Source organism: Pezoporus occidentalis, unplaced genomic scaffold (genome assembly GCF_034315485.1).
Source record: "Pezoporus occidentalis ecotype Australia unplaced genomic scaffold, CSIRO_AGI_Poc_V1 ctg88, whole genome shotgun sequence".
Lineage (NCBI taxonomy): Eukaryota > Metazoa > Chordata > Aves > Psittaciformes > Psittacidae > Pezoporus > Pezoporus occidentalis.
In genome coordinates, this window is record NW_026916242.1 from 2446349 (window position 1) to 2462400 (window position 16052).

Genomic DNA, 16052 nt, shown 5'->3' on the forward strand with positions numbered 1-16052 from the left:
ATTATTTAATCAGTTATAGTGGTATGTACAGCCTCTTGCAGGAGTGAATAAGCAGGCTTTCATAGAGAAGAAAGGGTATACTCACCAACGTGCAAAGAAATAGTTCTGGCCACTGCTGCTATCTGTGAACAACAAGTCAAGTGCCACCTGTAATAAAAGTCAGGCCTGCAACTCTTTGTTTCATGTGCCAAGGAAGTGCTTTGACTAATGTTCAGAAAAACTTTTAAGTGTGTGTGTTTTGCATCCATGTTCTCCTAGGCTAAAACCACAAAATTTAATTTCACTCCTCAGGAGACTGAACTGCAAGAGCACAAAGTAATTAACCATTAGCAACTGATGTACATTATAGTGCTGGAGAGAAAACTGTGGAGAGTATGGAACTATTATCTCCTGCTAGTAAGGCTCAGGGGAGCTTTTACCTGCTTATTAGATGTAAGTTATAGAAGGTAAGGAGGAAGAGTCAGAGAAGGCAAATGCCTGAAATCCATGCACCTGATAAGCATAACAGTGATGTAAATATAGATGCTCTGATGTAGAACTCTGTAGGAAACTTATTCGTATACTTATGTGGCCTTTCTTGTCATGAAATGGTAGCAAATACTGATGAGCCTTCCATTGAAAATTGTGGCCAAACTCTTATTTGAGTTTATTTTTTTTTTTTGTGAGTAAGGCAGGAGTAGAAGAGAGAGAATTTTTAATAGTGTAGACTAAACCAATCCTGCTTGTCCTTAAGTTCAGGAATGAAGTCATTAAGTGCATAAATATAGCAGCAGTAAAATGTTAAATTTTTTATTTCCTCTATTAATCAGATTAAAGTCTCTAGCACTACTGTCATAACTACATATACAATTAGTAAGTACGCAACATCCCCTGAAAAGATGGAGTATTTAATGCTTTAGTGAGAGACTTTCCAGCAGAAGTTTTGGCTGAGGTTAGAAAACATACTTGCACAACCTCAACTTCATTCTAACAGTATTTGTGTGGTTTGTTCCTCCTTTCTGCTTATAGCTCTTAAAACTTAGAGATGCTCCTCACAGTATCATAGTAAAAAAAAAAAAAAAAAGAAACTATTCTTCAAAGCAGCAAACAGCAGGGTCTCTGCTTCTAAATTTTTGCATATTAAATGTATGCACAATTATCTGATGACCCAAGGCACACTAGAACTGTTGGGTTCTTGAGAACTAGAAAGGCATGCAAAAGCTAGAATCTAAACCCCAAAATGGATAACTCTGACATTCCCTGTTCTGCTCAGATGTACTGGCTTTCCCATTCCCCTGGAGTTTTCTTAGAGGAAATGTCAGGTTCCCTGAAGTGCTTTATAAAATACTGCATTTTGAAACAGTAACTGAATTAGCAACGTGGATTTTGCAGCACACTTCTCTGTTAAGAACCATTTGTACCCAAAACATCAGAACTAATTAAGAACGTGTTCCTATGCATCATAATTCAGAAAATCTAAGTCTTTGAAATGGCCCTGTATCCAACATTTGAAATGGTATGAGAGAGGGGTGTCAAGGAAAAGTTAACTTCTGCTACCAAATACACTGAATGTCTGGAAGAAGCATAACATTTGAGGAAGTACCGTTTATTAAAATAATCTGGATTTCTGTCCAGCCACCAGCAGACTATATATAGTGTGTGTATATGGAAACATGTATGTGTGCGCTGGGGGGTCAACTTCCTCATATGATACAGTACTGGGACACTCATAGTAGTAATACTGTGCAAAAGAAATTGAGGGTACAGACATTTTAAGAAATCTTAACTTATATTTAACTGACCTTGAGATTTTTGGCTGGAGAATCTTAGCAATATCTAGTCTTCTCAGGTCCTGAGTAGCCACTGCTTTTACTGACTTAAAGTAACATTATCTTTACATATGCATGGAAAAAGAAGCCTATTCTTGACTTTATGCTTTATTGCTCAATTTTCCTGTATTGTAGCTGAACTGAATTAAAAACAGAGTGCAAGTGAAAAGGTCTCTCTTCCAGGGAAGGCTGAATATCATTGTGGCTTCAAGACACTGAGCGGCAAAATGTATTTTACCATTGCTGTTAAAAAAATTATTAAGAATGTCACAGAAAGAATAAGAATTGTGGATTTTGGGGAAAAGGAATAAAAGTTCAATGTTTAAGCATTCAGAAAATAAAGAAGACAAATCTTCATTTTTCTCTTGCAAGAGAAATTCTTCAGTATTAAAATAAGTAATCCCCAACCGATAAATTTGGTGTGGACAAGGGACATACATTGCGGGACTCTTTTTGTTGGCATTATCAAACCTGAGTTACTGAGAAGTGGAAATAATTGTCTGAATAAGAGATTAGAGCTGTATTTACAGTGTTGCAATACATGAATTTGTGTTCTACAACAGAAAGTTTAAAGGTTTATTAGATTAGATCAAAGAACAGAACTGAAATGTGGTTTTGAACTCTGTTGTACTTTGGTATCAGATTACCGACATAAGCACTGTATACTTTGTTCTCTTTAATCATGATGTTTTGCATCCTAATTGTGAATTTATTCAATAGCACTTTTTTTTGGTGTGTTTCATTTCCCAAATAAACATTTGGAAACTGAAACAAAATTGTAAGAAAAACAACTGTTCTAAAACAACTCCTAACCTACACTTAGCCCAAATTTACCTTGGGAATTGCAAAGCTAATTATTTTTTTTTATTGAGTCCCATAAGCTACTTTCTTTTGTATTTACTCTCATCTTTATTCTGCACTTGATTTCACCATGGTCTGTACAGCACCTGTTTCAGAAGAACAAATAGTAATTAGGGCTGTTAGATGCTAATATACACCAAATAACTAATATTAGTATCATGAAACTGTAACCAAAATATTTCTGAACAGGTGGTCTGAAGGCCAGGATTGAAATAAATCTAAAAGATTTACATATCTCTGTATATTCATCCAAAATTCTGCATTATGATTTTTCCCATGAAACAAAGGAGTACATCTTTTGAGGTTCCCCTATCACCAACAGTTATTTTCTGCTTTTGTAAACTTGCACAAATTAATCAAATTATAATAAAGGTCTTGCTCCTGTTCTCATTGACTTCAATCAGGGTTTGGCACTGACTCAGAAATGGTAATTAGAGGATGGAGAATTATTATCTTAAATAGAACTTGCAGTGTGCTACAGTTTTGACTTGGAATTTTGTTAGAATTATCACAGTTATTTTTATTGTCTTTTTCCTTAACCTAATTTGCTAGTGCTCCGTGGGACAGTTTCTCATCTTACCTTGTTTTACAAGTTTCAGTGTCTGGAAGAATATTACAAGACTGAATTACTAGAATTTTCTTCATTTGGGAGATTCATTAGATAATTTCTGTAAGTAAGATTAAGTTCGGAAAGTAATCCAAATTATCAGTAAAATTTAAGACAATATTAAATTAAAGACAAAGCAGAAGAACCATTTATTTAGAATATTCTCACAGAAATTGTGTTATCTGCAACAAAAATTTGAAGCCAATGAAAGTCCTAGGCAAAAGCATTTATGCAAGTGAAATCAGCATGGGCCGTGTTAATGAAGTTAACTTTATAAAGCTCTCTCTCCACACTGCTCCCTTTTTCACTTTGTTGAACTTCAACAGATGATCTATGACTCAGATCCTGACAATACAGATGTCAATGTTAGAAATACACGGAGTTCCTGAGGGCCAGAATTTTTGTTAGTATACTTATATTTTCAATGTCTTGTAAGTGTGCTAAACTTCAGAGCCTGCTTGTTTCTCAGTTAAGAAACTTAAAAAAATTGCTCTATTAGGTTTAATGCTGTCAACAGAAAGAAACTATGTCCTTTCCAGTCTCTCACATCAAACTCTATACACCACTTTGTGCTGATCTAGACGATGTCTTCAATCAGCTGTATCTTACACAACTTCTGCTCTCTTCCCTGTATGCTTCCCTATGCCAGTACTTGATTCCTTCTCCCTTTCTGTTGTTTTTTTTTTGTTTGGTTTTTTTTTTGTGTGTTTTTTTTTTTTGTGTTGTTTTTTTTTTTTTAATTCTAACTGCAGGCAGTTATCTACTGGAGAAAGGGCCAAAGGTGAGGATGCTTCTCAATGAGTCTCCAAAATCAGTATCTTTCCCTTTATTGAAGATTTCCCCTCCTCTCTTCCTGTAGTTCTGGAAATGACCAGATGAGACAGTTACTGCCTTACATCTACAGCCCAGCCAACTGCAGGCAAGAGACTTGCAACTGGGTGACTGTGCCACATGCCATACCAGCTGGTGCTTGATACTGATCAGCTTAAGACATTTTTTCAACCCTTATACATCACATCTTGACTATCAAATACTGGGACAAAACCTATGTAATCGACAATCAAAATCATCATTACTGATAAAGACCAAAACACTCTCTACTTTTAAAGAAATGGTAACATGCACTTTATTTTTAATATGACGACTATAAAAATTGTAATTCTCCAGATAAACATACATGTAATGAGAGTCATTACCATACAACAATAAACCATCACTGCTATTATAAAACCATAAACTGTTATTCAATATACTATAAAATTCAAAATCTAATTGAAATTGCTAGTTTAGCATAATTCCCACAAGCCATCATTCTTTAATACTGTGAAATGAATGGGTTTTTTGTGGAACTATTAATTGTTACTGACAAGCAATAACCACTGGAATGAAACTCCAATTATCAGCAGCCATTAATCACATTTACTGTCATTTGTGATATCAAAAAAAAATTCAATAATATTCTAAACAGCAGAAAAGAATTTATAGCTCTTATGTTTTAACTCCCTTCATAGAAATCAGACGGTCCTTTTGAGGTAAGCAAGGAATTAGAAAAGGCTATTTTCAATCTAAACACAATGTTCAGTCTTGTACTTTCCAGTACAAAAAAAAACCCCTATCACCTTTTTCTATTTCAAACAAGAATTAAGATACCTTGCAGGTTTATTTCTATGCAGTTATGTACAAATTATAATTTGTTGCACGATGTTACTGCAGTCACATGGCTTTAACAGTAAGAAATTTTAGAGATCATCTGAGCATGTAGTTCACTAGTCTGTTCCAGGAAAGCACTTAACGTTACTTTTAGGATGCAGGCTTGAGTAGAAGATGAAGTGTTCTTGGAGATGAGGTGTAAATAAGGGTAGCATAGCCTTCACTGTGGTACCTGAGCATTCAAATAAAATGAACTCAACTCAGAACATTTTTAATCTTGTTAATTTTTAAGATTCTGTTGTTTACTTCAAATAATTGTTTTCTCTTATTTTTTGGAACCTATACAGTGTATCAAGAACATACATGTACATCTTTGGGAACAAAATGCTAGCTAAACACAGTAGTTTACTACTGACTCGATTGCCCAAACATGCATTACAGTTAAAAAGCCATGCTTGCGAAATGGGATTTGCTTACCACACCTTGAAAATTCCTGGTATTACAGATCACACTGTTGGACCATAAAGGGCAGATTGCGGTCCTTACTCTTAAATGGTACTGAGGCTGTTTCCAGACTACAGCAGAAACAGATCATGCTGGGTGATGAGGATTCAGACTTCACTAGTCATTTCCACTGAAAGTCTGTCAGCTTTTGATGGCATAATAAGATTTAGATTTAGAATAGTGTGGAATCACCAGTTTATAATTTGCTGTGAATAACCTCATTTAGAAAAAGCAGTGAAATCCTAAATATTTTCTTTATTATTCTGTGTTTTTCACTTACGGTTTCATCCACCCTTCACAACCCATCAAAGACACAAGCCCCCTAACATGAATCAGCAGAGCAGGAATAACATCTGTTCACAATATACTGCAAATATCCAGCAGAGTATCTTTACAGAAGAAATGTATGAGAAATGACAGTTGAATACTTATCAAAAGAAACCCTGAAATAGACACAAAAGTCGTGCACCTCCAAAGCACAGGGCAACTGCTTGTTTTTCAAGTTTTCAAGTAAACGTATACTTACAAAATTAAGTATGTTAGTGCCTCTGTAAATGAAAGTCAGAGGTTGCCCATACTAACAATTTTCAGTTTATGTAACCAGTGCTCCAAATTTTTAAATCCTGCAATTTCACTAAAACTGGGGTGCGCAGCTGACAGTATGGTTCTATCATGCACAATGTACTACTTGAGGAAGTCATGCCTTTGGGATTCTGTTCTTCCTGATATAAGGATTCTCTTAAGCTATTGTCGCCATTCACCCTTTGGTTACTTAAAAACTGTGGTTAGATAAAAGTACTTTACTGGTGATTTTCCTGCTAAATGCAATTGAACATTCTTCCTCTGAAGCATAGCAAATTTTTGGCCTATCTGCATTTTCTTGAACTAATTGAAGACTTTAAATGTGTACATGTCTAACATAATCAATACTATACTATAGAACTGTCATGATTGATTAATAAAAAAAAAACAAACAACAACTGCATAAATGAATTGAACTAGCAGAAAAAACCCTTTGTCTTTCATGAGAAAACTTTGGAACACAATTCTTTCCCCAAATTCAACTCTTAAGCCCTTCCATTTATTATTTTCTTGATGTTTTCCTGAGTTGTTCGATGTGCGACTTGACTAGTTTATAAATTTATTAGAAAATATTTAGAAAATTGATTAAAAATAATTACCATGTTACAATCAGATTTGAGGTTGAAGAACTGATACTGAAAATCCATTTCTGGCATTTAATTAAACATGTTTATCTTTTCATAAGAAATCACTAAGTATTTAAAAAGGTTATTTTTCCATTAAAATGCTCCACCTGAAATTTATCATGCAATAGTGCATTCATTTGTTTTTGTTATTGAGGTAACAGAGTTAATCAGAATAACAGAAATCAAAGTATTAAAAATGTAGTTGTAAATTCTTGATTTATTAGGGTAATGTAAACACTAGTTCTGTCAGATGCTGCTTATCTTTCATCACGAAAGGTGATCCTGCCCCTCTACTTTGCTCTCGTGAGACCTCACCTGGCGTACTGTGTACAGTTCTGGTGTCCTCAGCATAAAAAGGACATGGAACTGTTGGAACAAGTCCAGAGGAGGGCCACGAGGATGATCAGGGGACTGGAGCACCTCCCATATGAAGATAGGCTGAGAAAGTTGGGGCTGTTCAGCCTGGAGAAGAGAAGGCTGCGTGGAGACCTCATAGCAGCCTTCCAGTGTCTGAAGGGGGCCTATAGGGATGCTGGGGATGGACTCTTCATTAGGGACTGCAGTGACAGGACAAGGTGTAAAGTGTTCAAACTTGAAAAGGGGAAGTTTAGATTGGATATAAGGAAGAAATTCTTTCCTGTTAGGGTGGTGAGGCACTGGAATGGGTTGCCCAGTGAGGTTGTGAATGCTCCATCCCTGACAGTGCTCAAGGCCAGGCTGGATGAAGCCTTGGGTGAGATGGTTTAGTGTGAGGTGTCCCTGCCCATGGCAGGGGGGTTGGAACTAGATGATCTTAAGGTCCTTTCCAACCCTAACTATTCTATGGTTCTATGATTATGGAACTAAATACATTCGCAGAAGGAAAAAAAAAGTATACAAATATTACCCTAGTAATACCTTTCCTTTAAAGAAGATAGTAATAGACAAATGTTTGCTAATTCAGCAGGTATGTTTACAACATAGAGTCTTTAAACTTGAGCTGTCAGTTAACACATATTCAAGATTCCTGCTAACTTAAAAGAGAAGGATACCCTTGAGTATGATAGCAAGAACTGACTTCCCCCACCCCACCCTACTTCTCCCTCTATCCTACTTCTTATCTCTCATTAAATAATAACTCTCATCTAGTGACATCAGTCATTTTGCATCAGCCTTTTTTATGGCTTGAAGAGAATGTTACGTGTGGAATAAGCATGAGTGGCATTTAAACTGAAATGTGTGAAATCTTCATAGATTTTGATAATAAAAGTGGAAAACAAATCATGAGTTGGTATTAACATTAGCTGAGAAATGAAAACGGATGCAGTAATTTGCAATGCACAACAGTTTGACCTGTTCTGCCATCACTGAGCTGCAAGTATTTACAAATGTAAACTAGTGCACTGTCAAACCTTGAGACTGGTAAACTGTACCCAGTGGGTTTGGGTAGTGAGTGCAAGGAGGGTGAAGCTGTGATCACAGCTGTGATCCTCTTCTCATTTTACTGTGAGGTTCTGCTGTCTTTAAATGACTTTGAGTCACTTGGATGTCTTACAGAAGAAGAAAAAAAAAGGAAATTATCATCCTAATAGCGGGTAAAAACGAACAGAAAAGTAAAATGCATAACCACTAATAGGAAATGCTGAGAGTTACTGGACTTTCTCTGATTTATTTCTGCTAAAGATCTGGCTAAAGGGAATGATCTACTTTTTGGCTGCTCAAACTGAACACTTGAGTAGATGATAGTTTTGAAGATGTCATCTGAAGTATTACACAATTAGTATGAATAATTTTAAAATATTCTGTTCCTGTAACAGATCATGAAATGCCTCATCTAATGGACTGAGAAGCTTAGAGCCAAGCTATTCCCAAAACCAGCAAGCCTGTACATTTCTATCATTTGGTATCACAAAATTTGTCATTTAAAATTTGTGACTGAATAATAGCTCCCAAAGAATGATCTAACTTTGGCTGAGCTTTGCTTAAGAGTTAGGCTACACCTCCAAAGATGGCACTACAGGGTGGGAGGGGTGAAGCTGTTTGCTGGCATGGGAAGAATTGAATGTGCAGCCAAATATTGCCACAATGAAAGAGTACTTTTCCATTGCACCTACTTTCCTTAAATCTTGGCTAAGTTCTGGCTGTATTAATAACAATCTGCTTGTCAATTCTGATGTATTGTAAAAGTAAAGCTTTTGTAAATTTGGAGATGTTGCTTGCTTTGGGATTTCTTAGTCCCTGTCAACGGCTCACTTATCCTATATCAAATTGACACAAGTAATTTAGGATTCTTTAGTTGATTTTAGCAAATAGTCCCCCCACTTTATTGTTCTAATTATTCATTTGATGGTTTTATTACAACTGTACATCTGGATTTTCATTTTTAAAGATTACTGATATAAAAGTTTTCTCCAGCCTACCCCATGTAAAACCGTGTTTTTGATGTAAACCCATATTATGGTAATGTGTGTAGCACTGCACATAGCATTTGCCAACTTTTGAATCAACCTACTTTGAGGGTTGGCAATTGGCTGGCAATTTCCTTCTCTTTAAATATTCCTGTTAGGAGTTTATTGCTTTTTGGTAGCTTGAGAGCAGTACAGCACATATTCGACTCTTATATTTAGTTCCATCTCCATTTTAGTTACAGACCTTATTGCTATAATTAAAAACTATACAATTTGTGTTTATTATTCTATATGCCTTGTGTGTGTTCTATCCTTTCACTTCGAGAGCACTCCCCAAGGTAACACAAAATAATAACATGCCATATGGCAAATAGAGTCAGCTGTACACCACGCAGCATCTTTTATCATGCAGCTTTTACAAAATGACATTCCCAAGTTTGTAACTGATGAATATGGCATGTCCTAGAGAAACTCTAGCTGTATTATTCTGCTGCTTCCATTAGAAGCATCCTTACTGACATTCTGAGCCTTTTTTTAACATAAATGCAGCAGCCGTCATTTTGCAAGAATCAACAACCTACAAAGGAACAGGCAGAATTTCTCAATGTGCTAAGCTTACCAAACTTCAGAAAGTTAGCATAAACACAGTATTACATTATCATGACTTGCACAACATATAACTGATACAGTGTAACAGTAATAATGAGTTTGTTGTTTGTTTGTTTTTAATGTCTGTATCGGTCCTGGGGATACATAGAATGTGTTATGTCAGTAGTGGATTTCCACAGGTTTGGAGTCAATCATCTGAACTATGCTGTGTGGAAGCATTATATACTGTTCCATGAAAGTTAAAAAATAAGCATAACACAGGTCTGTAGATGGGCTCTACAAACGTATGCCTACAATGCTAAATTCTAAAGGGATTTTCATTTGTATATGTACAAAATGGATGTGATAACTTGATATTACATAGGAATGCGAAACCCGGCATTTCTTACCAGTTGATGTGTGTTGGTATAGGAGCATCTCGCATTAGCATTAGTTTTATGAGTGGAAGGAGAGGCAAGTATTAAACAGACAGACAGGCAAATGACAGATATGCAATTTCTAAGTAAGAGTATTTCTTTCCATCTTATGCTTGTGGCAAAAATATAATTCAGTCTATTCTAGAAGTAAGTCTACCTAAGGAATTAAGAAAATGTTTCTGTCGTGAGCAATTGCATCATGTAACATAACAGTTAGCTTATCTTCTCAGCTTGTTTTAGGCTGCAGGGAACATAGAGTCCCCATTGCATTTGCTGCTCTCACTATGTCACTAGAAGTGGTACAGCAACTTTTCACCAAAGCAGCGGAGGAGAGGAGCAAAGGATGAATTGTTGCTCACTGTTCTTCCAGATTTGCTCTTTAGTAAATTCATTTTTACTCTTCTCTACCCAGGCTTAGGAAATAGAAGTGTGCCGAAGCTCCAAATGACCTTTCCATCTGTCACCAATCTAAGACGGAAGAGGCAGGTCATAACACATGATACTTTTCTGCAGTGCGCGTGTAATGCCCCAAGAGATCAGCACCAGGCTATGATAATGTCAGGTTTGAGAACTTAGAACTGATTTGTTGAGAAAGAACAGTAAACCACATAGCACAACTGTCTTTTACTCCTTTGGAAAAGTATTGCTTGTTTGGTTTCCTCTAAGAAATAGTGCAATATTTTATTTAAACAAAATGAAATACAGAAAATGGATTTCATTCAAAGATATGTCAAATACCAGTGTAGTAAATATCTGCACTGAGGGTAATGACAATTTTGCTCAAAAAGGAGATTTATTGTGTGAGTGGGTGGGAGTAGGGTATGTGTGTGTGCATACATATGTTCATAGACACACAAAGTGGTAATTCTCAGAAACAGTAGGGAGGGGCAAGGTAAGCATAAGCTATTCTACATGAGTCTTTACACATTTCACACTTTATACAGAATCACCTGAATTCCTTACCTGACATTTCAGAAACTTTTTGTCCTTAATTTTTCTTTCTTGCTTATCTGCATCATCTCTACTGCCATTCTCCACTGTTTTCTTGCCTCCTTGTCACATACGAAACCAGTGCGGACTGTATATTGATAAACCTGCATTGACAAATACCTGAGAGTTACAGATGGGTAAACAAAAAACATTTATTACTCTTCTTTTTGTCTTCAATGAAAACAGAGAGAGAACAATAAGAGACCTGGGGTCAAGTTCTGACGTAATAAGTTTGCAACCTTATTTTTATATAGGTAACCACTTAAATCCATGCACATAATCCATTCATGTAATTATTTTTTTTTTCTGAAAAGAATGTGGCAATACAAACACACAGAAATAATGTGTCTTAAAACACAAAACGTGGGCTTATGAGAAACAGAAACTACTAGTGTTTGGCATGTTGTCCTTTAGAAACCCAAGCAAAACCTTCAGAGTGACCAGCCATGTTTAGAAGTGCCAAAAACTAGTTGCAGCATTTATCTGTTTTCTTTTAGAGCTGATCTTGAAGTTTATAACAAGGTATCTATCAGAGACACTGCAGCGTTCAGTGATTTTTCACAGAATTCTGATCAGGCTTACAAGAAATTCCCCTATACTGTAAATGGCAGTTTTCTGAATTGCAATCTAAAGGAAGTTTGTCTGTTTCCTTTTCTCTTTTGTCACTCTTTCATGGGTTGTTTGGTTGTTTTGGTTTTGTTTTTTTTGTTGTGTTTTTTTGTTTTAATTCCAGAACCTATTTCCTGGCTTTTCCCCAACTCTTAACAGTCCCTTCTCCAGCTCTTGTGCCTCTTTTTTGCACCTTTGCTTTTGAACAATCATGTCTTTAGGCATGAGTTTGTAAATAAAAACTATATTGTTCTCTTTTATGAACTTAGCTATTCCTAACATTCTCATTTGTAATCCTCTGACTTCCTTAATTAAGTCCATTATAGTTATAAATGCCTGTATGGGGAATTTGATCATGATGATGATGAAACGACATAATTTTGTCATACAAGCAGGTATGAAAAACAATCAGAATTTGGGAATGTATAATGGTACTAATGAATTTTAACTGAACTCAACTGTAGACTCTTGGGGCGCATTTTCTAAAATGAAAGCCATTATCTTTAAATTGATTTCTACATTCCTGGGGAATTTATTTGCTTGAGAAACACAACAGCCCTATTTGTTAGCCCTTTTGTAGTAGGATTTATGTCAGAATGAAGACAAAAAGCATAGAAATACTTAAAGTGGCTTCTTTTAAATGATGAAAATGGTTCTACCCTATCTCTACCATGGAGATCTTGAGTGTTCAATCCCAAGAACTGCACAAGCCTCTGCAGAAGCCTGCCTGCCACTGAACCTGGACTGGCAGCCTTCAGCGGCTCAGACACACAAAGTATGGTGGACAGAGCCTTGAATACAAGATGAACTTAGGCTAAAACGAGCAGAATTTGGCCCCATGTTTCTCTTTGTCTCGCTGGCTAAAAGTGTTACATATAAGCACAGTCATTAAAATTATGACAAGTACCAGTTAGGTTGTGCATCATTTATTGCAGATTTCTGTGACTGGTCACACCTTTATATGCTTTAACATGTAGTATGTGTTTCCTTAGAGCATACCACATTTTATGAGTGTGTCCAGCTTTTCACAGGGAGGGTATTAAATGAAAAGCATTCTATTTGCCTGGAAATTCATGCCAAACACCAGACACTGTGATTAGCTAGGAAGAACCATCTGTCATGTGCCCACCCCCACGTTGCTGAGGAAGGCAGAGACTGAAGGTGAGAAGTATATTTACTTTTGTCAACAAAACCAGCTGTTGCCATTACCTTTAGCTGTAAGGCAAACATGCTGGAAAAGGTGACTACCTATTGCGATTCTAGTGCACTGGGACCAACTATGATTGTTGATGACAAGCAAACCTCTTAAAATCCAGCGGAAAACTGCTTTATGGCTTATGTCAGGAGGGCATGTACAAACACAGATCCAGCTGGAAGCTGGAACCAAGAAGCAGAAACTTCAGGCTAGAAGAGTATCGGGATGAGTTCAAGTAAGGATCCCCCCCCAATTCTCCCGCCTTCCTTTTGGTAGAAAATTATACTGGAAAAGAGAACTATTTTTCTCTAATGATAACATAAGATTCTGAAATTAAGCACAGCAGGTAGAAACATCCGGCACAGATGTAAAAAAAATACTGCATATTCATATTCTGAAATGTTTTCCAGTGCTGACAGCTAACTATTCCAAGTGGAAAAGGTACATGCTCTGGGGTCATTCGTTCTCTGCCAATTTCCCTTCTTACATCTCTGGCACTGTATTTTGGGGGCTGTGTCCTCTAATCTCTGTTATTCTTACCGATATCCATCAGACTAAGAAAGTTATTTACAGAGTTAAATCATTTTGACTTTGAATAGGATTGCAGCAAATAGGTATATTTTCTACATTTTTGAGAAAGGGAAATGGGGCATTTCTTCACTAAAAAGACTTTATTCCCCGGCTACTTTCTTTCATATCATACAAGAAGAGTACTGTGCTACGGTGTGAATGTACCTAGAGCATTTTTCAGAGGCAAAATATAAACATTGGCAGCAAAGGGCACCTCATGCAAATGTGTTTCCTGAGTGATAGCTCTTCCTCCCTGATGACTCTGGCAAGACATAATAGTTTGGGAAAGTAAGTGGAGTGCCCTGCCCTTCAGCTCTTTTCCCCAGGGCATGTACATCCCCTTGCAAAAAGGATTATGACAAAATAAAACATTCATTTGGGTGGAGCTTCTTTCAAAATACGTTCAGTATATCACTGTAGAAAATAGTAGAGATAAAACAGAGCTGTAAAGACACACTTTTAGGAAGAGAAAACAGGCTATCATGCCTAACCCTATATTGCACTCATATTCCTTTTACAGCCCACCTGTCAGTCCTGTTATCCTTGTCTAGAAAAGAATTTACAGTAAGTCTCTGCTTCAATCAGTTTCCATGGTAACTTGGTTCTGTTTTAAAACCTTTACATAAAAATGGCTTGGTTAAAATAATAATGAGCTGGAGTGATTGTCCACACCTGAACTACATCTTTCCCATTGCTCAAAAATAATCAGATGGGGTGTCACTCCATCTGTGCTGGTTCCTTTAGCTTCTACAAGACTGTCTCACTAACTAAGCCAGATCAGTTTCTTTACCATCTGTAAATCTCAGTTTTCAGAAGCATATAGCATTCAGGGTACTGACTAGTGTTTATACATTACATGCAGTGAAGCAGAGTAAAGCATGTTAGGGTCTGAAGTCTCGAGTTCACTGGGGAAGGATCCCTCTGTGCATACAGTACCTACAGCAGGGCTGAAAGCTTCAAGGACCACAGCATCTTTTAAGGAATGAACCAGAAGAGGCAGACTGTCTCTCTTCTAGAAAATGCTTTTCACAAATGTAGGGAAAAAAATTTCCTTTGGGCCAGATCAAGGGGAAATAAAAGTTCAGAAAAAAAAAACAAATGAAGGTTTTAATTCATTCTAAGAATCTTGTGATACTGGCCCATCAGGCTTATCTCTTGCACCCATAATTTCTGATTCTCAGAATGAGAATTTTGACTCAGTTTTACTTGGTCTTTTACACTATTTTTCATAATTCTGATTACTTTATACTGTCTCAAATCTCATCTAGGAAAAAGTCAATTTTCTTTTTAATGTAACTTAAATACTTCAGTGATGACACAAGTTTCAGTTACAGGGAAATCTTAAAAGAACTTCAAATGTGGATCTGGTAGAGGTCTTCAGCAATTACACTGAGAATTCGCTGCATTTCACAGAAGGTGACACCTTCCCTGTGATAACTAAAAACTTGTATCTATTCTGTTCTAGATCTCTTCTTCTAAGTTGTGTTGGATAGCTTAATATTTGTATAGGAAGCTTTTTGATCCATAGGAGGCACCAACAGAATTTATGGAAAATAATTTTACACTGCTGTATCTTCCAGGTAAGCACTGAAAAAGCTGCTGAATGTAGGCCTACACAACAAATTTGTCCAAACAAAGGCTTGGTAAAGACCTCATGTTTTGGCATGGCACAAAGTTGTATTATGTTCCTGTTAGGACTGGTTGCCTGGGTGGTAATGTGCATTGTGTTTCAAAATTTGGGTAGTATGTGATATTCTACTTAGCAATACACAGAAGGGCACTGCTCAGGGATTTTTCACACCTTATTTCTGAATGGCACTACTTATGCAAGGTATATGCATGCTAGATTCTTCATATGGGTTTACTTTTGAGTAAACTAAACTTTGGTTCTCATCCACTGATTCATCTAGATAATATGACAACCTTGAAATTAATTTGCGATTTAAAAGGAAAAAATCAGCATCCTTGGCCTATACCAAATAATAGGGGTGTACTAGACATTCTATTTAGGCCTACATAATTCTTTCCATGACAACTTGAAAAAGCAAGCTTTTAAATCTATTTTTTCCACCTCTTATTTTTAAGTAGCAGTTTCAGTTACCCCTTATGTCCTAACACTGTCCTATATACATTAATTTCTGAGGGCAGGGCACTGTCAAATCAGGGTATCATAAATCTACTGAATTCCTCTCATCAGTCTTCGCAATAACATCTTCACAGTACTCCTGCGCATCACTAAACTATGACCTTCTCTGACTGATCTGTGCAGACTATGCTTAATTGAACTGTGCTTTTCCAGTGGGCATTTTAACTATCATACAACGATTTTTTCTAAAGCTGACATCCAAACAACTGGTCTCCTGTTTCCAGCTGAAAGAATAAATAACATCTGATGCTTTTCTGATTGAAAAAAAGTAGTTATTCTTAATCCTTTAAACCTCTTTTAGCTCAATTAAACAATTACATATGCTTACACTTTTCCATGATTTTTTTACTCCTTTCATAATCCTTTGTATAAAAAGGGGCCCTGGTTCTGTGCCTCTTTTACTATTGTAGCACTACTGATTTCATCCTGATGCTAATCTGTGCCCCAGAAATACTCTAGTTTGATGTGAAAACTGATCATACTCATTGGCTG

The 16052-nt window shown here is 36.5% G+C and overlaps 1 protein-coding gene across 12 annotated transcripts in view; it reads right to left on the bottom strand.

Annotated features, from left to right (window-relative positions):
- B3GALT1 (beta-1,3-galactosyltransferase 1) overlaps nucleotides 1-16052 on the bottom strand; it is a 204657-nt gene that overhangs the window by 99081 nt on the left and 89524 nt on the right. For 8 of the 12 annotated variants that reach the window (XR_009961962.1, XM_062604693.1, XM_062604686.1 and 5 more), the window contains one exon: nucleotides 11014-11144. The exons of the other annotated variants lie outside the window; for them this stretch is intronic. The gene's annotated coding sequence lies outside the window, so the exon portion shown is untranslated. The remainder of the gene's footprint in view (nucleotides 1-11013; nucleotides 11145-16052) is intronic. 12 annotated transcript variants of the gene reach the window in all.